The sequence below is a fragment of the Hyla sarda genome, chromosome 12 (genome assembly GCF_029499605.1).
Source record: "Hyla sarda isolate aHylSar1 chromosome 12, aHylSar1.hap1, whole genome shotgun sequence".
Taxonomy (NCBI): domain Eukaryota; kingdom Metazoa; phylum Chordata; class Amphibia; order Anura; family Hylidae; genus Hyla; species Hyla sarda.
Window position 1 is genome coordinate 66444305 of NC_079200.1, and position 23747 is coordinate 66468051.

General features: G+C 45.5%; 1 long non-coding RNA gene across 1 annotated transcript in view; it reads right to left on the bottom strand.

Annotated features, from left to right (window-relative positions):
- LOC130296623 (uncharacterized) overlaps window positions 1–23747 on the bottom strand; it is a 126375-nt gene that overhangs the window by 15669 nt on the left and 86959 nt on the right. The window lies entirely within an intron of this gene.

The window sequence follows — 23747 nt, forward strand, 5'->3', positions numbered from 1 at the left end:
GAGAACCGGAAGCGACTCAGCGGTGCATCCTCTTCATCCATCCCCTGGCAACAAGGGGAAGACCTTTCAAGTTCCACCTTGGACTGGATACGGCAACATGATCCCCACGTCCAGGGGCGGGATGCTGACACTGGTGGGAACCTTTCGAGCTCTCCTAGACCATCAGGTTAACCCCTTCAGGTACAGCAGACATTTTGTCGCGTAACACGGCTTCAGGCCTGACTTTGCACATCGTCAATTTAACTTTTGCAGACTTCCTCAAAGTAAACAACACAGTTTCCTTCACCTTTCCCTCTACTTTTTTAGCGACACGGTATAGACACATTTCAGTAACAAATTCCTGTACACATTTCTGCAAACTTTTTCGCAACTGCATGCGATTTTCTTTAGACACAGTTCAGACTAGGGGGGAGTACTTGCGGCTTTATGGTTAAGGCACACACCCATATCCTGTTCGTGACGCCAAAGTTTTGTGGTGTCTCGGGGTGTGAAGGCAAGGTGTATGGGGCAGATGTTGTAGCCCAGGGGCAAGGTGTTATCAACCACAAAATGTTTGTCATGCCAGGGCTTAGTTTTCCCGGTAACCACCCGAACAGTAGTACAGCTATCCCAAGGTTAGGCAGGGCAATAATAGTCCAAGACCAGGTTAGGGTTAACGGTATCTTTACTGACATATACAGATGGAAATAGTCATTACAGCTAGGCCAGGATCCCAGAGAGGTGGCCAGTAACACAGAAGGACATCGCATCTTTCTGGGACTTGTAGTGACTTTGACAGACTTTAGTACAGCCACGCTGACTATAATAGACTTGAGCATAGACTTTACCTGACTATAGGTAGAGACAGCAGACATAGAAGACTTGACTTACTGGCACGTGGCTGTAGGTAGGCTTGAGGCCTCCAGATGTGCTGGACACTAGCTCTGAGATGTCTGGTCTTTACAGTTCCTCATGATCTAAGAGAGAGATTGTAATGGCTGCCCCTCTTATAAAGGGGGGCTGAGCCAGAAGCCCATAGGTCAAGCTGCAGGTCACCTGGTTAGCTGGTGCCCTCTGGGTAACAAACACATCATGTAAACACATTATCATGTGACTAATCATGTGACTAACTCAAAGGTCCTTAAAGGTCCTTAATACATAACACACATAACATTATCCATTATATACTGTATAATACTATGGGGGAGACACTGCAGGAGGGCCCTTAGGACACAGAGGGACTCAACCTGACAGGGCCTAAGTACTGTATGGGATTATATCCTGTACTGGGACATCACAGTATTATTCACATGTAAGGCTCTCCAGATTGGAAGTTCATGATAAGGTGTGGAAGGTAAAGGTAAATGGAGGAACCGAAGTTGTTTGTCTAAAAAATTCTAGCAGAAACAACACATGGCTGGGAAAACTCTTCATGGTGGTCTGGGCCAAAAAAAAAAAAGTTAAAGAGTACCTCTCATGATCTTGTTAAATTTTATAATCCTCCCAGTTCACTGCCCCCATCATGATAAACCACCCCCTGCCTTTATTACTTTTTAGTTTTCTACCTTGATATTGCTCTGTATTTTCTGCTCATTTTCAATCAGATTCACAGACTGGGAAGCGGCGTTCCCCAGCAGGCGTGACATTATCTGAAGCCATACAGGGGAGAACTTCATCCCTCACTCTGTTACACACAGCCCAGAGCAGTTCAGTGTGAGATGAGCTATGATTGGATAAGGCTGCACACACACCCCTCAGCATTTCCTGATTTTGGACTTCTTCCAGGCCAGTAGGAGTCCAAAGTCTGTGCAAGAGATGGGGGGAAATGTGCTCTGGACAAGTAGGGAGACACCTAGTGGCAGCTTATTAAAACACAAATAAAACATAGAAAACTTCATTTTTTTTAAACAAAGTACATTAGAAAGATTTTTTTATTTACCATAAGGAGTGCAATAGCAATTTTTTTTAATGAGAGTACCCATTTAAGTGAACAACTAAAAGAAGATGTCACCATCTGCTAGTCACTGAATAAAACAGCACTGAAACCCCTTCTACAGGCTGCAAAGAATAGTGCCATAGGTTGGTATGTGTTTTGATGTAAATTGAAAGATTTTCAAAGTATACTAAAAGGCTGCAGAACTTTTCATTATACATTGATCTGTAGTGACAAGTGCCCTTTGTTATTATGTAAAATAATTCCATAGTAGCTAAACGCTGTGTAAACGTCTTGTGCTCTCTGTTGTCACCCTTGCTCAGGAGATATGGCATTCTGATTAGGCAACTTTTATCCGTTCCCTTGTATCTAGTTCCTTCTTTTCCTCGTCTACCGCTCAGGAAGCCTGCTCTTGTATCGGCCCTGCCTGACATGTGCTTGGTGTGTGTGTGTGTTTCCTGAGGTCCAGGCCGAGCTGTGTCTCTGTCTGGTGGATTTTGTGGGAAGCTGGGATCTCCCCAGATCTCACACGCGGCTTCTACACTTCCTGCCCTGTCTCCATCACACACAGGGACATAATAGAAGTCTCTCTGGCAGCTAGCAGGGACACCAACGGCACTCCAGGGGCCAGGGCCGGAGACGCCAGAGGAGGGGTCTCCTTTATTGTACCCCCCTCCTCCTCCCCAGCACACGTCCCTGACATTCCCAGAGCTGCAAACTTTTACTAAGTTTCTCAGGATGTCACGAAAGCCCAGGAGGAAAGGGACTGAGGTGACACGGTGGGGGAAAATAGGAATAGTTCCAGGAACTAGACTGAGCTGCAAAAAAATTCTCTGTTTTGTGTGGTTATTGGGCACAGTGCTGTTGCCTGCACCCCAGGTCAATCTGTGCCTATACATCTCACCTGCCTCTCTTTTGGCCATGCAGTTTGTTTAATGTTAACACACAGCCATGGGTGTACATACCATAGTGGCAGACTATGCGGCTGTCCTGGTTGGTCCTATTCCTATTGGTAAGAAACTGTGCAGAACTTCTGTCTCCAGGTAACTGCGTTGTCAGCAAATAATGGAGGGACCGTTCTGTCCTGGGTGGCAAAATGAGACACCACAACAGGAGGCCCATAACAATATTTGCAATGGGGCCCCCTTTCTTCTATGTATGCCACTGCATACCGCTGCTGACTCAGTAATGTTCAAACAATACAGAGATTATAAGTAGTAGTTCACAGGTCACAGCGGTCGGCACTCAAACCTCCATTCACTGACTGAGTCTATGGATATGAGCCTGTCAGCTATCCTCAGCACACATGGGTAGGTAACAGCGTAAATGAACCTGTAGGGGTGCGGTAAATTCAGAGAGCAAAGTTTCCAATAGAATCCAATACCATAGAAGAAATGGATTGCACTCACGGCTTCATGTGCAAAAAAGCTTGAGCTATCTTTATTCCAACGGTGCAAAAGACATACAACAGGTTGCAGGACGCTAGTGGCTAAACAGTCTCAGGTGACAGCTGTTGCGCGTGCGTCTGCACGCTTCATCAGACCCTGCCCTCTCTCGGGTAAGCCAACCCTTTATACCTCTCACCTGGTGACGTACCCGAGGGAGGGACTATCAGGTTTACAATAAATTTGTTAAAACCAACACAACAAAACATGTATCTAATACAGAAATCAACAAGAATTTACAGATACAAACAAGGTTTATGCCGTATTAACAGTACAGAGGAAAATTTTTAAAATACAGGCTGGAGAATTGAGGGAGAGATTGCATGCTAGAGGATATCCTCTCCCAGCCTTGGACCAGGCCCTAAATAGGGCTCTGAGACAAGACAGAGCGAGTCTCTTGAATAAAAAGAAAAAGGCAGCAAAAACTTCCGCAGATCAATATGAACATTTTTCATTTTCTTTCAAGTATAGCCCAATGGCGGATCAAATAAGGAAGGTCATTTTGAATAAATGGTTCTTGATTAAAAACGATGCAGAATTAAACAAACTGGTTCCTTGTCGCCCTATGGTAACTTTCCGCAGATGTAAAAATCGAAAAGATCAAGTGATGAAAACTTCCTTTAATTCTAATGTAAAGTCTCAAGTGGTGGAAAATTGGCTGACCAGTTCGGGCCCCAAAGGAAATCACCGGTGCGGTTCTTGCACTTGGTGTCCTTTCCTTAAACCAGGAAAACCGGTAAGAATAGTTGGCACCGAAATACTAGTAAAAAGCCTCATCACTTGTAGAACTACGTGGGTAGTGTATGTAATCACATGTAGCTGTGGGAGATTTTATTTGGGCAGCACGAAGAGACCTGTTCACACAAGGTTCCGTGAGCACGTTTATTCAGTGCGCTCAAGGAAAGGCTCACCGCACTTCATTGAGCACATGAACAATGTGCACAATGGGGATTGCAGAAAACTAACGTTTCAGGGTGTTCAGAAAATAATACAAACAGAAGGATGTGATTTGAAGAAAAAACTCCTTCAAGCAGAAGCCAGATGGATTTTAAAAACGCAAGCACAGGGAAACCTCAGATTAAATGAGAGACTTGATTTTAGTGTGTTCTTGTAAGTGTTGCATTTTTTAGGTTTTATATATATATAGATTTGTAAACCTGGTTTGTATCTGTAAATTCTTGTTGATTTCTGTATTAGATACATGTTTTGTTGTGTTGGTTTTAACAAATTTATTGTAAACCTGATAGTCCCTCCCTCGGGTACGTCACCAGGTGAGAGTTATAAAGGGTTGGCTCACCCAAGAGAGGGCAGGGTCTGATGAAGCGTGCAGACACACTCGCAACAGCTGTCAATTCCCCACACCTAGAAGCAGGGCCGCATTAAGAGTATCATGGGTCTGTTGCTGAGGATTTTGATAGGCCTACTAATGGCCACAACCCCACAGCTGGGTTTCAGCCATTTGTGGGTTGCAATGCAACTCCATTTACTTACATTATATGTGACACATGCAATACACAGTGTTACATAGGTAGGCAGCCAGGTAGGTAGCTAGATAGGTGTGTTGTTAGCTAACTAGGTAGGCAGAATTCAAAACTCCACACAGAGTAGTTAATCAGTAATCCTGTTCCTTTGATATCTGGATGTATTAGTACTTGGTAACTTTACGCTATCAGTGCTACCGTAAAAATATACATTCTAATTTTTAATTTGTCTTCTCTCTTGTTTCTTAGGTGGACTTTGGGATATACTGAACACTCACCTGATGACTATAATAACTGTTATAATTTTATTAATAAAACGTTGTATATTGACTATTTATGTGAGTTACATGAGTCCCTTGTGTGGCGGTGTAGTGTGGCTTTGTGGTACAGCCTCCAGTTTAATTTAAAAATTCTTTATATTCTTTTTATTTTTTTTTAATTTTTTAATTTTTTTTTTGTTATTATTATTATTATCATTCCTTTTTTTTATTGTACTTTTACTTTTTTATTTTTTTATTTTGCCTTTTTTTTATTTAATACTGTTTATTTTTATTTTTAATTTTGTTCTGTTTATTTACATTTTGGTAATTGTAATTTTTGATACTAGACTCCAGGTTGGTCCAAATGTCCTTGACTGTGTGATCCCGTGTGTGGGTTATGGACCAAGAGGGTCCTTGGGTGGCCGGCGAAACTGTGTGCTGTGACCATACACCTTCATACGATGTGTGGGGATGTGGGTCGCATGCACACTGTGCGTTGCTAGCTTCCGAAAGCCGGATGCTGGCGATACACATGAGTGCGGACCCCCTGAGTATGTATGGTACGATGGATGTAGGGGACTAGGACCTTATACTGTTACCTGGCTGTCCTATTGGATGGAGATCTATTATTCTTTTTCATTTTTTTAGTTTGTTTCTTTGATATATGTAGAGGCTTGTTTCCCACACTCAAGATGGCGCAGGCTGACTCGTGGTGATGTACGCATGCGCTAGACTCCGCTGCGCGTCGCCATGGGCACCTAGACGCCATCCGCTGATTGGCCTAGATCTACTTGCCACATGAGACACTCTGAGAACGAGGTGCGCAGGCGCTGTTGTTACTTCCTGATGCCGAATACTGTAATAGCGTGGATATACTTTGTCATCCGGTGAGTGTGTGTTCCCCTACCTTTTTAACCCTGTATGTTTCACTACACATGTGTGTCACTTTATTAATTAAACACAATTAGTGTTTATCTTAATGTATTTATTGCACTATATTGTGTACAAGTCTCACTTATGCATTTTTCATGGTTTTGTACTTTGTAACTTATGTCTATATATTTTTTGTATTGTTTACACTATGCATTTGCACTTTATTTAATGATTGATTTTGCACATTGATTAGTACCATTTGTAATTGGTACTCCTATAAAGATATGGTTAGCACTGGTTGTGTGATGCTTGAGAAAGGTCAGGTTGAGCTGACTGAAACGTCGCTGTTGTATTGACACCTTTTATGGAATAAAACACACATTTTTTTCATGAATTTTGGTGCTGTGGACAAGACTTTTTTCTTCTGTTAGGTAGGCAGCTAGGTAGATAGCCAGGTAGGTAGCTAGCTAAGTTGGTAGTGCTCACATTCACCAACCAAAATGCCCCCATATCCATTATTTTATATAATTAAATACACTAGTAACCTTTGGGGCCCCAGACCAAATAAAGCAAGGGTACCCTGTAAGATTCCACCTCTGGCCCCACAACTGCCCTGCCCTTATTCCACCATTCTACCCAAACACAACTCAATTAAATAGACAGCCAGATAGCTATGGAATTAAAATGTTAACATAGGTAAGATAATTTCCCATGACCAATAATACCAGTATAAGAAGGAATATTATCCTCATACATATTTCCCATCATACTGTTACTGACCAAATTGTGGAAATATTATCACTATACATATTGCCACCATACTGTTACTGACCAAATCCTGTATGCTGACCAATATAACTAATAATACCAATATACAAGGAGAAATATTATCCCCATACATATTACATACTCATACTGTTACTAACCAAATTCTTTGTACCAGGACCAATATTACCAATAAAAACAGTATACATGAAACAAATTATACCACCACAAAAAGACTGTATAATACCATGATGCTGAGTAAAAACCAGGTAAGTAGGTACTCATTAGGTAGGTAGACAGCCATGTAGGTATGCAGGCAGGTAGACAGCCATGTAAGTAGCTATCTAGGTAGGTTGTTACTCAGCTAGGTAGATGGGTAGTTAGGTAGCCAGGTAGGTAGGTACGTGGGTAGATAGATAGCAAGATGGGAAGGTAGCTAGGTAGTTAGGTGGACAACTAGGTAGGTAGGTTAATAGGTAGACAGCCAGAAAGGCTGGTTTGGTGGGTAGAGAGGTAGGTAGGAGGGTGGTTAGGTAGGTAAACAGCCAGGTAGGTAGGTAAGTAGGCAGGTGGTTAATGTAGACAGTTAGGTAAGTAGGTAGGTTGATAGGTAGACAGTCAGGTGGGTAGGTAGGTAGACAGTCCATTAGGCTGGTAGGAAGGCATGGTGGGTAGGCAGCCAGGTGGGTAAGTAGGTGGGTAGGCAAGATAAATAAAAAATAACAAGAATACATACTTACCCTGTCCTGCACAGTTCAGCCTGGCCGTGTCCTTCCTCCTTCGCTTGGCCGCGTCCTGTGTCTTCTGCAGTGCAGGAATCATTCATGGCCCGCTTGATTGACAGGTAGCTTTAAACTGTATGGGGGCAAGTGCATACTGTTGGAAGCAGTAAACCACTACCTTACGGCCCAATGACATATGCTGAGGCAATCCAAATTACAACAAATTAACCCTGAGGGGGTTAAGCAGTCTCTCAATTGCATATGTCACACAAATATATAAAACTTAATCTTTATTTAACTAAATAATATGTGAGGAACAAACGTATTTAAAAACACAACTCCACTAACATCTTGGTATCAGTGAAATAGACCATATGTCAAAGGTGGGACGACCCAGTTATCGGATCCGACCAAAGGGCTGTATAAGCCTTGAATTCTTATATGGTCCTCAGTACTAAGGCTGAGTTATTCACTTTGAGGTATCCACAAGACTTAGAAGATACAATGATCCCTCTTAACCACTTATGTGTGTGGTATTAGTAAATCCTGAATCCCACAAGGGGATACTGGGAAGTCCCAGCAGATAGCCCCCACTCCTTGCTGTGCACCGCAGGAGTGGGCTTATTTTTACTGCTTGTTTTTCCAATTGAAATTAGACTTCAGATGTAGTGGAGTCACAATTTAAAACACAAAACTTTCACACCCCAACATGTTTCACCACTTCTGTGGCTTCATCAGGGAGACAACTGAGAGCAATGAGTGTCAGTGCCAAATGAGCCTTTTTATATGGTCTCTCTCTAACTATCCAGTATCATCAGCCAATAGCCATGCCTCTGACTATAGTCCAATCCACCTCATCTTCTCATAGATACTACCACCAATGCTCATCCGTTATACTTCCCATAACATCCACTAGCCAATCTGGCTATAGAATATTATGTTTTGTCACACGCCTCAGTGAGCGGCTAACCATTCAGTACTGATATTGAATAGGCCAATCAATAGCTACAACAGTGCGGTCGGCCACTCCCTACTCTTGTTCTTAAGACCAATCCGTATTCAGGGCAAGAGGGGTACCGCCTCCCTTACCTGCACTTGTATGGTTCCCTGTTTCGAGCGCGTCATAGCGATCATATGAGCCACCGCGTCATCCGCGGTCATGTGGTCTAATGCTGTCACGTGAACGGGACTTGAAAACAATGTGTTCACGGCCGCACTAGTTCTTATGCGCATGCGTGTGTATTACCCTAATATTCTAATGTCTCTCTCTTATAATACTTTAGGGGTTAGTATTCATGGGTTCAGTAATGTAAATAAAACTACATAACATAAAGATGTGTATACTAATAGTGAATAGTTAAGTATGAATTTGTGATAGAAAGTTAGATAAGTGGATGAGTATATAAGTATGAATGTGTGATAGAAAGTTAGATAAGGTGGATGAGTGTATAACATAAATATAAATATTATACTCACAGTGATAATATATGTAGAAAAATTCCAAATTACTGTTGGAAGCAGTGCACAGTCGCCTGGGGATCCAGGACAGGTGTCCAGGATTCCTCATTAAAAAACGAGTGTGGGCAGAAGAAAAATACTACAGTTTTATGTCCGGTCACAAAACCAGATACGGGGCAAAAATAAGCCGACCGGAGTCACTATCTGACTCCGGTCGACTCATTTAAATGAAAAAGATGGGGGCGGGGTCCTGCTGGGATATGGGAACACCCGGTTTTTCCATCTCCCAGCCGGATCCCGTCCCCGTATGTAACAAACGTAATGTGAATGCAGCCTTACTCAGAGTCAGTACAGGATCAGTAATGTATGTAGACACTGACTTCACCAGCAGAATAATGAGTACAGTTCTCGGGTATAATTCAGACTGTAACTCAGGATCAGTATAAGATAAGTAATTTAATGTATGTACACAGTGACCTCACCAGCAGAATAGTGAGTACAGCTCTGGAGTATAATACAGGATATAACTGTTGGTAAAACTTAAGCGTTCAGGAAATACAGTTACCCATATTCCATCCTCTGCCTTTCTCGGTAGGGATCGTATTCAGATTTTCTACTGGGGTCAGCCGCAGCTCTGTCACAGGTGTGGTGACCCCACACACTTCAGTGCAAACTATACGGTACAGAAAGGTGCCTTGTGTGGAGAAATAGGCCATCTTGCTTCATCTTGTGCGGAGATTAGGTGTCACATGTGTGGTGACTTAGGTCACCCATTCAGTCATTGTCCTCGTTCTTTTGCAAATGGGGTCTTGGCCCCAGCGGGTGAAGATCACAAGCCGGAATCTGCTGGGGAGGGGACTAGCAGAGGTGGAGGAACTGAGGGGTCAGTGAGGAACAGCAAGAAAAAGACACCAGCCTAACTAAGACACCAAAGGGATAGGGTGATGGGGAAAGCTTGAGTTGCCGAGACAACCTCGAATCCTGTCCCAGAGGCAAACCTTGCTGCTAAGACCCTGAGGAATGACGAGCTGGATGAGGAGGTCAGGAGGATCCAGAATGAGGAAGGTGCCATCTCCCCAGATAGCATGGAGGAGGATGATGAGGCATGACAGAAGAAGACACAAAAGTGGGGTACAAGTACTAAAAGGGGAGGTTTAAGATCTTCACCCACCCTGGTCCAGGTGCCTGAGGAAGGTAAAACTGACTCCCCTCTAATAGGCCTTTCCAATAGATTATGACCCCTCAAGAACATCTCTTCTTCTGAAGGGGAGGGTAAGGTTCTGAAGGTGACTGTGGGGCTTCCAGGAGGCCCCGAGTCCTTTTCTCCTGAGGAGGTTATGTCCTTGGGGGGAGTGACTGGCCTAGAGTCCGGAGACGAGAAAAGTAAAACTATGTCTGGTAGGATGAATACTTCAGTATCTCTAAAGAGGGTAAAGAGTTCTTCTGATTTGAAGGGTGAGAAGGGAAGCGGGAAAAAGAAAGCCATCTAACTTTATCACCCTTGATGGCGACACCTTCTCCTGTTGACGAGGGCATCCATTAATGTCGCCAGCATTAAGTCAGATACAACTCAATTTGTGGCCTTTGATTTTTTCAGCCGTATGAATGCCAACATTTTATTTTTGTAGGAGACCAGGTTATTAGATGTGTCATCTATATTTAAAGCCAGAAGGGAGTGGAGAAATAGGCCCTCCTACTATTCTCTGGCGGCAGAGCCGTATAGTGGAGTGGTGGTCCTTTTTACTGCAGCTGTAGAATGCTGACAGGTTATCGAGTTAGAAATGGGGAGGTGCCTGATTTCAGATGTCCTCATGAAGGGACAAGAACTTCACCTTATTAAAGGGATATTCCAGGAATTTTTTTTTTTTTAATATCAACTGGCTTCAGAAAGTTAAACAGATTTGTAAATTACAAAAAAGAAAGTTGCAACAGCACTTTAGGTCAAAAAAAGGAGGCTCTTAGCGCACTTTTTGATCAAAATGTGTCCCCCCATCCACCACGCGGAGGTGGCCTCATATCGGATGGGACCCTAACATGATAACTCACCTCTGCTGTGCATATAGCCTCTGACTGTGGGACATGTTGGATCAGCCATTGACTAAACCATCTCCACCTTGCAACTTTCTTTTTTGTACATTTTGTATTTGCCACAGCAGTGGAGACCTGTGTATTAGGTTGTTGTGCTGGCTATTTCTCCTTTTGTGTTTAGATTTGTAAATTACTTCTATTAATCTATTAATCTTAATCCTTCCAATAATTATCAGCTGCTAAAGTTGAGTTGTTCTTCCTCTCTGACAACAGTGCTCTCTGCTGACATCTCTGCATGTCTCGGGAACTGCACAGAGTAGAAAAGGTTTGCTATGGGGATTTGCTTTTACTCTGCACAGTTCCCGAGACAGGTGTCATCAGAGATCACTTAGATAGAAAAGAACAGCTCAACTTCAGGAGCTCATAAGTACTGAAAGGATTAAGATTTTTAATATAAGTAATTCACAAATCTGTTTAACTTTCTGGAGCCAGGGGATATATAAAAAAAAGTTTTTTCCTGGATAACCCCTTTAACATCTACTGACCACAGTCTAAGTGAGACCGGAAGTGTCGTTTTATGAGGATCAAGCCCTGTCTTTTTACAAGTCCGCAGGTGGTCTTTGGAGGGGACTTTAATGCTGTCACAAGGCCCCAAGACAGGGGAGGTTCCTGAGACAAGCTGACTTATGATAGCGTTGCCCTTAATAGCATAGCAAGTGAGGCTTGCCTGGTGGACATCCGGCACAAACTAGGCCACGCGGGATTCACCTATCAAAGGGGTAGTTGTAGGTCCAGAATAGACAGGTTTTATTTAAAGGAGGAAGCCGTCTCTTTAGCAGTGTCTGTTGAGGTGGAATTCTCCGACCACTGTTTAATTTTGTTTTCTCTGAATGTTACACAGACACTGTAACTGAACCAGGAGTAGAAGAGGAAGTCAGGATGGCGACTGATGGGCTTGCCCTCATGAAGTCACCCGGTCCAGATGGCTTAACATTTGAGTTCTATAAGACCTTTAAGGACATTTGGGTTCCCTTCTTGACTGAGTAATTTAATGAGTGTCTTTCCTCGGGCACTCTGCCAAAGTCAATGAGGAGGTCAGTGCTGATCATCCTGTCAAAGAGTAAAGAGGGACACCAACCCCGCATTGAGAATTGGTGTCCCATAGCGCTTCTCAATGCGGACAGAAAGATTCTGGCAAATGTGCAGTTTAATCGGCTGGTGAAGTTTGTACCCCCCGACTCCTTTCGGGGGCTCAGCATTGTTCTGTTCCAGGCCGTAGTACATTTAGTGCTGTGCACAGTGTCCGAGAGGCTGTGGAGCAGGGTAGGGCTGGCCACTGGAAGGGGTACTTGCTGTCCTTGGATCAGGCAAAAGCATTTGATCGGGTTAACCAGGAGTACCTCTCGTCTGTTCTTCTGAGATATGGCCTGCCAGGAGTTTTTTTTTTTGATTGGCTTAAGACCTTGTATGTAGGGGCAGAGAGTTTCCCACTTTTGAATGGTTGGATTGGCCGCTCTTTTGTGGTTGGAACTGGCTCCTCCGTGGGTATCCTCCTGTAGAGGATGGTTTCGGCCGTTCTTACGGGAATGGGAGACAGGAGGGCCGGTGAAGGAGCTTTGCACACCACATGGGCATCTTCCGGGTTATGCTACCCCAATTCTGAAGGATATTCTCCGGTGGGGTTTGGGGATGTGGGAGGTTAGTACTCCCAAGTCAACGTGATCTGGAGGTTGGTTTAGGGCTTTTGAATTCTATTAGGATCCCCTTGAAGTTTTGGGACTTGACTTGATGCTAATTACATGGGAAACAGTATTTGAGGGACAATCTGAAGTGCAGGAGCTCTGAGAACCGGGGATGTCTCCGCAAGGAGTGTGGGTGCTTCCATTGGTTGGCCTAGGCTGGCCAGTCTCTCCTATGTGGAATGGGCTTATGGGGCATTCATAAACCTTGGAGGCTGGGACCAGAGCACTTTATTCCTCGTCAGCTTAGTGGTCAGGTACTACACGTGGAACGCACAGTGTTTAGTGTCCCTGTGGTTGAGGTGATTGGGAACATAGTGGGTGACCTAGTGAAGGTGTGTTCTCTGGAGTACGAGAGGCTGGGTGCGGGCAGGGCTTCTCCTCTGTGGAAGTGCTCTGCCTTTAAACGGGTTATCCACCATAAGGTGATTTTAGTGCGTACCTGGCAGACAGTAATGGACATGCTTAGGTAGGATCTGCGCTTGTCTTGGGGCTAAATGGCTATGTCATGAGATTACCATAACACTGTGGCTAGCTTTTTGTGAACTTTTATTTCTTGTTTCAGTTTTCTTTTTTTGACTACAAATCCCACAATTCCATTTTCCTCCCTCCCACACATCAGCCACCCCACCCATTGAAACATAAATGAGCTGCATCCATTCAAAAGACCTGTGGTTTTCAATCAGTGTGCCAATAGCTGTTGCATTAGATGCAGATTGATCTATCTCTCACCAAGCGGTCGCTCCACTCATTGAAGCAGACAGGCTCCCTGTCATCAGCTGACTAGTGAGTTAGGTCTCGGCCGCACTGCAACCTGGGAAAAGTCGTTTTGCATGCTGTAAAAATTAAATATTGGGGGGAAAATCTGCAGGACTTTATATATCCCAAAAAAAAATAATCTGGACTGGTTCATGGACATCTGGTAACATGTACTGGGGACATGTAAAAAATATAAAAAATGGTGTATTCTGTTTGTGGTGTTTGGTGGTTTGTGGCACAAATTAAGTATTTTGAGTGAATAAAATGCAACCGGACCAGTTTTAGTTTAGTTATTAATATTAACGTTATAATTATATGATTATTATTGTTGTGGTTATTATTAGGATTATTATTTTGATAAAGTAGAGTTTAGTAGTTTACACATGTGGAGTTGTTATCATAGTGGTGTGTCTGGTGAGAACAAGGCTTGACCAGAAAATACTTTTGATGGACATTTATGGACTAATATGAATTTTTTTTTGTACATATTGTACAGGTGTATGTTGTTTGTATTCTTGTTATGGTGTTGTTAATTTTTATTGTAATGTTTTATATATTTATAAATAAATAAAAGATCTACAGGATAACACTTAAGTTCAATGTATGTACACAGTGACTCCACCACAGGGCCGGACTGGGGATAAAAATCTTACCAATATAACAACATACCAATTAGTTTGGTAGTTTGTCCCCACATTAGCTAGGCAGGAACATAGTAGAAAATCCCCAACATTAGCTGTAGGCAGAAGAAGTCCCCTACATTATGTGTAGGCAGCAGAAGTCCCACACATTAGGTGTAGACAGCAGAAGTCCCCCATATTAGGTGTAGGCAACAGAAGTCCCCCACAGTAGGTGTAGGCAGCAGAAGTCTCCCACATTAGCTGTAGGCAGCAATGTTCCCCCACCGTAGGTGTTGGCAGCACAGTTCCACCATAGTAGTTGTAGGCAGCACAGTTCCCCCATAGTAGGTATAGGCAGCACAGTTCCCCCACAGTAGGTGTAGGCAGCACAGTTCCACCACTGCAGGTGTAGGCAGCAGAGTTCCCCCACAGTAGGTGTAGGCAGCAGAAATCCCCACAGTGGGTTTAGGAAGCAGAGTTCCCCCACAGTGGGTGTAGGCAGCAGAGTTTCCCCACAGTGGGTGTAGGAAGCAGAGTTCCCCCACAGAGGTTGTAAGAAGCAGAGTTCCCTCACATTGAGTGTAGGCAGCAGAGTTTCCCCACAGTGGGTGTATGCAGCAGAGTTCCCTCACAGTGGGTGTATGCAGCAGAGTTCCCCCACTGTGGTTGTAGGCAGCAGAGTCCCCCATAGTGGGTGTAGGCAGCAGAGTTGCCCCACAGTGGGTGTAGGCAGCAAAGTTCCCCCACAGTGGGTGTAGGCAGCAAAGTTCCCCCACATTAGGTGTAGACAGCAGAGTTCCCCCACAGTAGGTGTAGACAGCAGAGTTCCCCCCACAGTAGGTGTAGGCAGCACAGTTCCCCCACATTAAGTGTAGGCAGCAGAGTTCCCTCACAGTGTGTGTAGGCCGCAGAGTTCCCCCACATTAGGTGTAGGCAGCAAAGTTCCCCCACAGTAGGTGTAGGCAGCACAGTTCCCCCACATTAAGTGTAGGCAGCAGAGTTCCCTCACAGTGGGTGTAGGCCACAGAGTTCCCCCATATTAGGTGAAGGCAGCAGCATTCCCCCACAGTAGGTGTAGCCCCCCCCCCCCCGCCTTGAACTTGTTTATTGAGTCAGACATCATAACATCATATGGCAGAGAGTTACATAGCCTCACTGCTCTTACAGGAAAGAAGTGATGATGGTGGAACATAGGTATAAAGAGATCACTAGAAAGATCTCTATACTGTCCATTCATATATTTGTAGATTGTGATCAGATTGCCCCTAAGACGTCTTTTCTCTAAACTAAGTAACCCCAAGCTTGATAACCTGTCTTGCCCTGTAATCCTACCATACCATTAATTATCCTTGTTGCCCTCCTCTGCACCCTCTCCAATTTGGCTGTGTCCTTCTTATACACATGTTGCCAAAATTGGACACAATACTCCATATGTGGTCTGACTAATCATTTATGCAGAGGCAAAACTATGTCCCTGTCACGAGCCTCTGTGTCTCTCTATATACATCCCATGACCAGGGCTGCCATCAGGTGGGTACAGTCGGTTCACCAGTAAGGGGCCCGGGCCCCCAGAGCCCTATGGCTGCACCCTGCCAGTAACTCCCATGCGGGCCCTGTCGCACCCTCTGCGATTGGGCTTGCAGGTGAAGGGGAGGCCACCAGGGGATGCAGGACACCTGTTCAATCCTGAGCGGCCGCAACTTTCAACGAGTGCGCCTTTAAGATGCACACAGTGGGGGCGTGGCTTGTGCAGCGGTCTGAGTGGTCGCATGTAGCGGTAGCTCCCGCACAGAACCTGGGATATCTTTCTCCTGTTTAGTATCCTGACTCCCGAGACACCACCGGGATGCACCGGAACCATGGGGCGCACTAATAAGGCTGACCAGAACCGGAACAAAGATAAATCTGCAGTGGAAAAGCTGCAGGAGTTTGCACGGGGCCCTATCCAAGATGGCGCCGGCAGCGCGGCCTGCACGGCCCCGGAGCCGGAGGATGTGGAGGACGATTCTCCTGAGTCCGGAAGCCCCGGAGACTCCGGCTCGGATCTCACCTTGAAGCAGGTGACCGAACAGCTACTCCAGGCGATCTCGTCCTGCCAGACGACGCTCACAGGGAAGCTGGAGGAGGTGAAGGTGGACGTGGGCCTGCTGCGTCAGGACCTGCAGAATGTACGTGGACGGTTGGTGCAGGTCGAGGACCGTGTCTCTACTCTGGAGGATACGGTATCTCCGATGCTGAATACTATCTCCACGTTGGAATCGCAGCTGTCTATGTGTAAACAGAAACAGGATGACCTGGAGAACAGACTGCGAAGGAATAATGTTCGCATCATTGGACTACCTGAGCGGGCTGAAGGTCAGGCGCCGACCATGTTTGCTGAGCGGTGGTTCCGTGAGTTGTTCCCAATGCCCCATTCTCCGTGGCGTTTACAGTTGAGAGGGCCCATAGGGTCCCGGCCCGGGCTCCACCACCTGGGGCCCCTCCTAGGCCGTTCTTGGCCCGTATCCTGAACTGTAACGACCGTGATTTATTACTGCGTCAGGCTCGACAATTAGGGGACATCACCTATGATAATGTGAAAGTATCCTTTTTCCCAGACTTTTCTGCTGATTTACAGAAAAAGAGGGCGACCTTTGGTACTGTGAAAGCGCGTCTTCGAGAATTGCAAATTTCGTACTCAATGGCATATCCTGCCCGCCTGCGGGTACAAGATGGAGATCGAGCGGTTTTCTTCACTGATCCAGCGGAGGTGTTGGAATGGCTGCGCAGAAGGAGAGGAGCTTCCCCCCGCATGGTGGCATGAGTGATCCTGCTAGTCCTGATTCCCCCCTTTTTTTTTTCATGTTTGCTCCCCGTCGCACAGTACCCTGGCCCTAATGGGTGATAGTTAAAGCCATTCCCGGTGGTGGGAGGGGGTCTCCGCTTTATTAATAACATCCCGGGTTCACCCCCGTATATAGAAGTCACCTATATTACATCTACAGACTATGGTGAGCTTGTTATAGCTGGTTGAGTACTGGACTTGGATTTTTGACTATGTGTTTTTGTGGGATGCTACGGTATCTCAATTTTTGGGTTTTCAATTGGTTAATGGTTTTGGCCCGCACTTATGATTCTTTGCTGGGGATTGTATGGTATGTGTTGCTTCTGGGGGGGGTGGGGGGTGGCCTCGGGGAGGGAGGGGAGGTGGGGGGGGTTTTGACTTTCTGTTTACTGCTCTTTTTTGTTTGTTTTAATGATGGCTACCTATAGAGTGATGTCCTGGAATGTTAGGGGATTGGGGTCCCCTAAAAAGAGGGTACTAGTCTTTTCTCATATACGGAAATTTCAACCACAGATAGTGTGTCTACAAGAGACGCATCTCGTCCCATCCAGGTGTCACCTCCTGGGGAGGCCGTGGGTGCAATGGCGAGCTCATTCCTGCCACACGTCCTTCTCACGGGGTGTCTCCTTGCTGATACATAGATCCCTTAGATGGGAGCCCGTTACTGTCAAGATCGACCCCTTTGGTCGTTTTATATTGGTTCACGCCTATGTGAATAATGACCCCTTAATCCTGATTGGTATTTATAATCCCCCGCCAGCAACGCTAGAGGTGTTCCACATAGCAATATCCTTTGCAGCAGCGTACCCGGGTGTTAAATGTCTGTGTATGGGGGACTTCAATATGATTCCAAATATGTCTATAGACCGACAAGTGGGGAGACTGGGTAACCCTTCCGGGGGCCCTAGTCCCTTCGCAGCTCTCATGCTCGAGGTGGGTTGGGTTGATTTATTTAGGGTTAGACACCCAAGTGCAAGAGTATATTCCTGTTATAACTTAGGGCATAACTCTCTATCCCGTATAGATCACGCTTATGGGTCTCCCGCTTTGGCGGGGGTGGTGTCCGAGATATACTACTATACCAGAGCTATCTCTGACCATTCACCTCTGTTACTTTCAATTAATGTCCCTTCTGTTTCTGTTCATAGAAGATGGAAGGTGCATCCCTTTTGGCTGCAGCTTTTAGATCCGGTGGACAGGATCCCTGACCAACTGCAGGTATTTCTAGGGACACAGGACTGTGAGACGGACCCTGGTATACTGTGGGAAACTCTGAAAGCATACTTGAGAGGTTGTCTTAGATCATCCATCTCTTATCTGAAGAGGGAAACCTCAGTCAGAGAGGAGGAACTGGCGGAGCGGTGTGCTGGATTGGAGGCCAGGTACACGGAGGATCCTACAGACGCTCATAGGGAAGCTTGGCTTGCCATGGGTAGGACATATTTACAACACCTAAATGAGAAAATGAACCGTAAGTTGTTTTTCTCTAAACAATTCTTCTTCGAGCATGGCAACCAATCCGGCAAGCTCTTAGCCCAACTGGTGAGACAGGATAAGGCCGCTCCCCCTATTCTCCGCATTTTATCCTCTGCTGGGATGGTTCTACTGGACTCTACCAGTATTGCTGATAGATTTGCTGACTTTTACATTGACCTATACAGATCTAGAGTGACGTACTCGACTTCTGACCTGTTAGACTACCTGGCGAGGATTACATTTCCCAGACTTTCGGTTGTGGATAGGGAGGACTTGGACAGGGACATTACGACTGACGACATCGAGGAGGCTGTGACTGGGATGACTGGTGGCAAAGCCGCGGGTCCTGATGGGCTTCCTTTGGAGGTCTATATCAAGTATCTTCCTCAGGTGGCCAGCAGTTTGCAGTCTATGTATAGCAACGCATTCGTGTCTGGGTCCTTGCCGGCTTCTCTATGTGAGGCTACCATAGTGGTTCTCCTTAAGCCTGATAAGGACCCCTTGGATTGTGGGTCGTACAGACCGATATCGTTGCTGAATATCGACTACAAAATACTCACAAAGATATTAGCATTGCGCCTGAATAAATGTATACGGACCATTATTCATGAAGACCAGTCCGGCTTTATACCGGGCAGATCCACTACTGATAATATAAGGAGGGTCCAAACGGCGGTGCAACTGGGGTCCGCATTGGAACAGGACTGGGCTTTGGCCTCGCTTGACGCGGCCAAGGCCTTTGATTCAGTTGAATGGCCTTATCTCCTGGCAGTACTACAGAAGTTTGGCTTTGGAGCTAAATTCATTCGCTGGATACGTATTCTCTACACGAATCCCAGGGCGCAAGTATGTGTTAATGGGATTTGCTCTACCCTTTTTAGTCTTGGGAGGGGTACCAGACAGGGATGCCCGCTATCGCCTCTGTTGTATGCTATTGCGGCGGAGCCCTTGGCTATCCAAATCAGACAGGACCGGGATGTTTCCGGTATAGTGTATGGTGGTAGGGAGGACCGAATTGGTTTATATGCTGATGACATGGTCTTGTTCTTGAGTAACCCGCGGTCCTCACTCCCTCTAGTCATATCTACGATAGATAGATTTGGTGTGTACTCTGGTCTTGTTATTAACTGGTCCAAGGCCTTTTTACTTCCTCTTCGGCCTACTGGGTGGCCCGCTATTTTTGCGGGCCTCCAGGTGGTCGAACAGTTTAAGTATCTGGGTATTCTGGTCCATAGAGATATGTCTAATGACTTTGCATTAAACGCCCTCCCACTCCTCTCCTTGATTAAAGACAAATTTAAGATCTGGGGTACTTTGCCTCTGTCCGTCCCAGGTCGAATAAACTTGATCAAAATGATCATTTTGCCTAAATGTCTCTACATTCTGGAGCATGCTGCTACTCCGGTACCCATGTCCTTCTTTAAGTCCCTCCACTCGCTTTTACCTTCTTTTATCTGGGGCAATTCCCGGTCTAAATTGAAGTTGGTAACCTTGCAACGCATGAAGGCCCGGGCGGGTTATGCCCTCCCGGACTTCCAGGCGTACTACTTAGCTGGACAATTGAGGCTGCTTCGCTCATGGGTCAGGGCGGAGCCACTACCCAACTCGGAACATCACCTTGCTCATTATGTCCATCAGACCCATTTAAGGGCCTGGTTGGACAGGCCTTCCTCTGGGAGCGGTAGACTCTTACCTTTACATCGCCTGGCCTCCCAGGTGTGGACGACGGTCAAGAAGCTTCATGACTTTACGGACGTAGCGACTGACCTTCCGCTTTGGGATGCCCCATATCTGACGCACTTGACAGCTGACTTAGACCCGACCTTTTGGAAATCCCATGGCATTAGAGAATTGTCTCACCTGTACTCGGATAATATTCTTTCTTCCTTCACCCAGTTACAAGGGAAATTCGACCTACCTAGAACGGCTTTTTATAAATACCTGCAGTTGCGTCATGCCTTATTGACTCAATTCCCCCCGTCCACCACTAAAATCTCTGATTACCCACTGATAGGAGTTATCAGGTCTCAAGGTCCTGGGGGGTTGGTTTCTGTTCTTGACGCTCATATTATTGAAATTAAGCATGCTCGGGCACCTCTCCCTGCGGAAGCATACTGGAGATCCCATATCCCTGGTTTGGGAACAGTGGAGGGAGGTTCAATCGTCTCACACCCTGGTGTCCCCCGCTGCGAATAATAAGATTACCCAACTTTACATTATTCATAGTTGCTATCTCACACCGATTAGACTGCATCGAATGGGCAGGACACAGAGTGACCAGTGCCACAGGTGTAGCTCTCCCAGGGCAGATTTTTGGCACCTTATTTGGTCTTGCCCCTATGTGTGTTATTTTTGGAGGGAGGTCACATCCTTTCTCTCCTTATTATTAGGTAGAACTGTCCCTCGTATACCCCTGTTTTGTCTGTTCGGTATTATTGATGAAGACAGCTGGCCTTATTTCACTAGAGTTTTGCTAAGAGAATCACTGTTCATGGCCCGTAAGGCCATAGCTCTGAGGTGGATGGACCCTAGACCTCCTAATGTGTCTATGTGGAAGAGATTGATAAACAATGTATTACCATTTGAACGCTTGGTATATAAACATAGGAAATGCGAAGCAAAGTTTGATAAGGTGTGGGGTGTGTGGTGCGCTTCTACTGATACTCTGTTTACAGCCCACGACTACTATACATCTAGGGACGCACTGCTGCCTCGCACTCCACCCTGAGACATTTGTTGATTGTTGTCTACCTGAGGACCCTCCCTCTGATCCCCCCCTCTATTCCTTCCCCTTCTCGTTCTATTTTTCCTTTTCAGTGCTTTCCCCTTCCCCCCTTTGGCCCTCCCTGATTCCCCCTTTCCCCTTTATCCTTTTTTTTTGTTTTGTTTTGTTTAATCCTACGCTAACTGATTCTCTCGTTCTCCTTACTCCCCCCGTCTAACCCCCCCCCCATCTCTTTTTGTTTTGACAGTGGCAGTGGCTTGCGGATAGTGCCCATAGTGATTCCCATCTGATATATACGATACATTGGTTTTACTATGTCACGGAGCACTTTTACGTTTATTTACACAGCACCTGACCGCTGTACTATGCTTTTATCCCGATATATATCATTGCCTCCCCTGCGTGGGAATTTTGTCGTGTGTAAGCATGGCTTGTGCGGAGCCATATGTTTTGGTTTTACTGTTTTGTTAACTTTATTTCCTGTTTAATAAAACGAATTTAAAAAAAAGATGCACACAGTGTTGAGCCAGCGGCTCCGTCCTGTCACTCTAGCTCAGGCTACCTGTGTGGCAGCGGCTCCTAATGATGCTGTCCACACACGCTGAGACAGAAGATGAACGACAGGAGCTGTGGGGGAACAAAGGAGAGGTGAGTGTTTTTTTTTTTTATTCTATTCTATGGGGGCAATGTAAGGGGGCATAATCTATGGGGGCAACGTAAGGGGGCATAATCTATGGGGGCAATGTAAGGGAGCATAATGATCTATGGGGGCAATGTAAGGGGGCATATGAATCTATGAGGGGAATGTAAGGGGACATAAGAATCTATGGGGGTAATGTAAGGGGGCATAAGAATCTATGTGGGCAATGTAAGGGGGCATAATAATCTATGAGGGCAATGTAAGGGGGCATAATAATCTATTTGGGAAATGTAAGAGTGCTAAATTAATATGGGTGAAGCGTAAGAAAGCCCAATGACTTTGAGCTGTGTAAGGGGCCCCGGAATTTCTGATGGCAGCCCTGCCCATGACTTTATTAGCCTTGGCAGCCGCTGCCTGGCACTGATGACTAAAGTTAAGTTTACTGTCCACCAGTACCCTAAAGTCCTTTTCGGTAGAAGTTTTACCAAATGTCTTATTATTTAGCACATCATTGTACATTTTGTTTTTAAGGCCCAAGTGCATAACCTTACATTTACCCACATTAAATTAAAATTTCCCATGCCTGTGCCCAAGCTTCCAGCTTTCCCAGATCCCTCTGTAATATTATGTTATCTTAGGGTGGGTTCACACTACGTTTTCTCCCATATTTTCGCCCGTATGTCACCGTATGCGCTCCCGTATGTCATTCATTTCAATGAGCCGGCCGGAGTGAAACGTTCGGTCCGGTCGGCTCATTTTTGCGCCGTATGCTCTTTTACAACCGGACCTAAAACCGTGGTTGACCACAGTTTTAGGGCCGGTTGTAAAAGCGCATACGGCGCAAAAATGAGCCGACCGGACCGAACGTTTCACTCCGGCCGGCTCATTGAAATGAATGACATACGGGAGCGCATACGGTGACATACGGGAGTGCAAGGTTTTAGCTCCCCCCTGCCGTATGCACTCCCGTATGGGAGAAAACGTAGTGTGAACCCAGCCTTACCCAGTTTAGTGTCATCTGCAAATATTGAAATTCTACTGTTTAATCCCTCTACAAGGTCAATAATAAACATAGTGAAAAGAAGTTGACCCAGTACTGACCCCTGTGGTTCCCCACTTGTAACTGTCACCCAACCAGATTAAGTTATGTTGAGTTATTTTTGAGGGGACAAGGCATTAAACACTGTTATACAGACTGTGCACTCACTACTTTACATTGTACCACAGTGTCATTTCTTCAGTGTTGTCACATAAAAAGATAGAAGAAACTATTTACAAAAATGTGAGTGGTGGACTCACTTATGTGAGATACTGGATGACACAGTGACTCCACAAGCATAACAGTGAGTGCAGCTCTGGGGTATAATCAGGGGCATAGCTATAGAGGTGGCAGTCGCACCGGGGCCCTGGTGCCTAAGGGGGCCCCAAAGCATATCTGCCCCATAAGAGACAGGCATTATAATTGTCATATGGGGCCCTGATACAGATTTTGCTTTGTGGCCCAGAAGCTACAAGCTAAACCTCTGGGTATAATGCAGACTGTAACACAGCTTCACTACAGGATAAGTAATGAAATATGTTTATAAACTGACCATGGAGGTTCAGAGGAGGAGATAGCATCTAGATGGTAAACTGTCTCTCCTCGATAGACCTCCTGGTATAAATCTTCTCTTGTGTGCACACAATTGCTCAGACATACTCTCAGACTTCCGAAAACAATTATGTTATAACACAATTGATTATAAACTTTACAATGTAACACATTACATATAATAGGCAATTATATATCTGGGCAGGCAAATCTAAACACAAAGGAGGGAGAGTATGGGAGGAAAAGGGGGGGGGGGGAGGGGCGGGTATGGAGAGATAAGAGACACCTTTGTGGGGTCTCCACTGCACACAGGCTGAGAAATCACATACACTATAGGCTATTTCTAGAGACAATGGGGGTAGGGGGGGGGGGGATGGGGGGAATCCGTTTATTCTCCCTGCAACTGTTCCTATTGTATCTGAAAAGGGG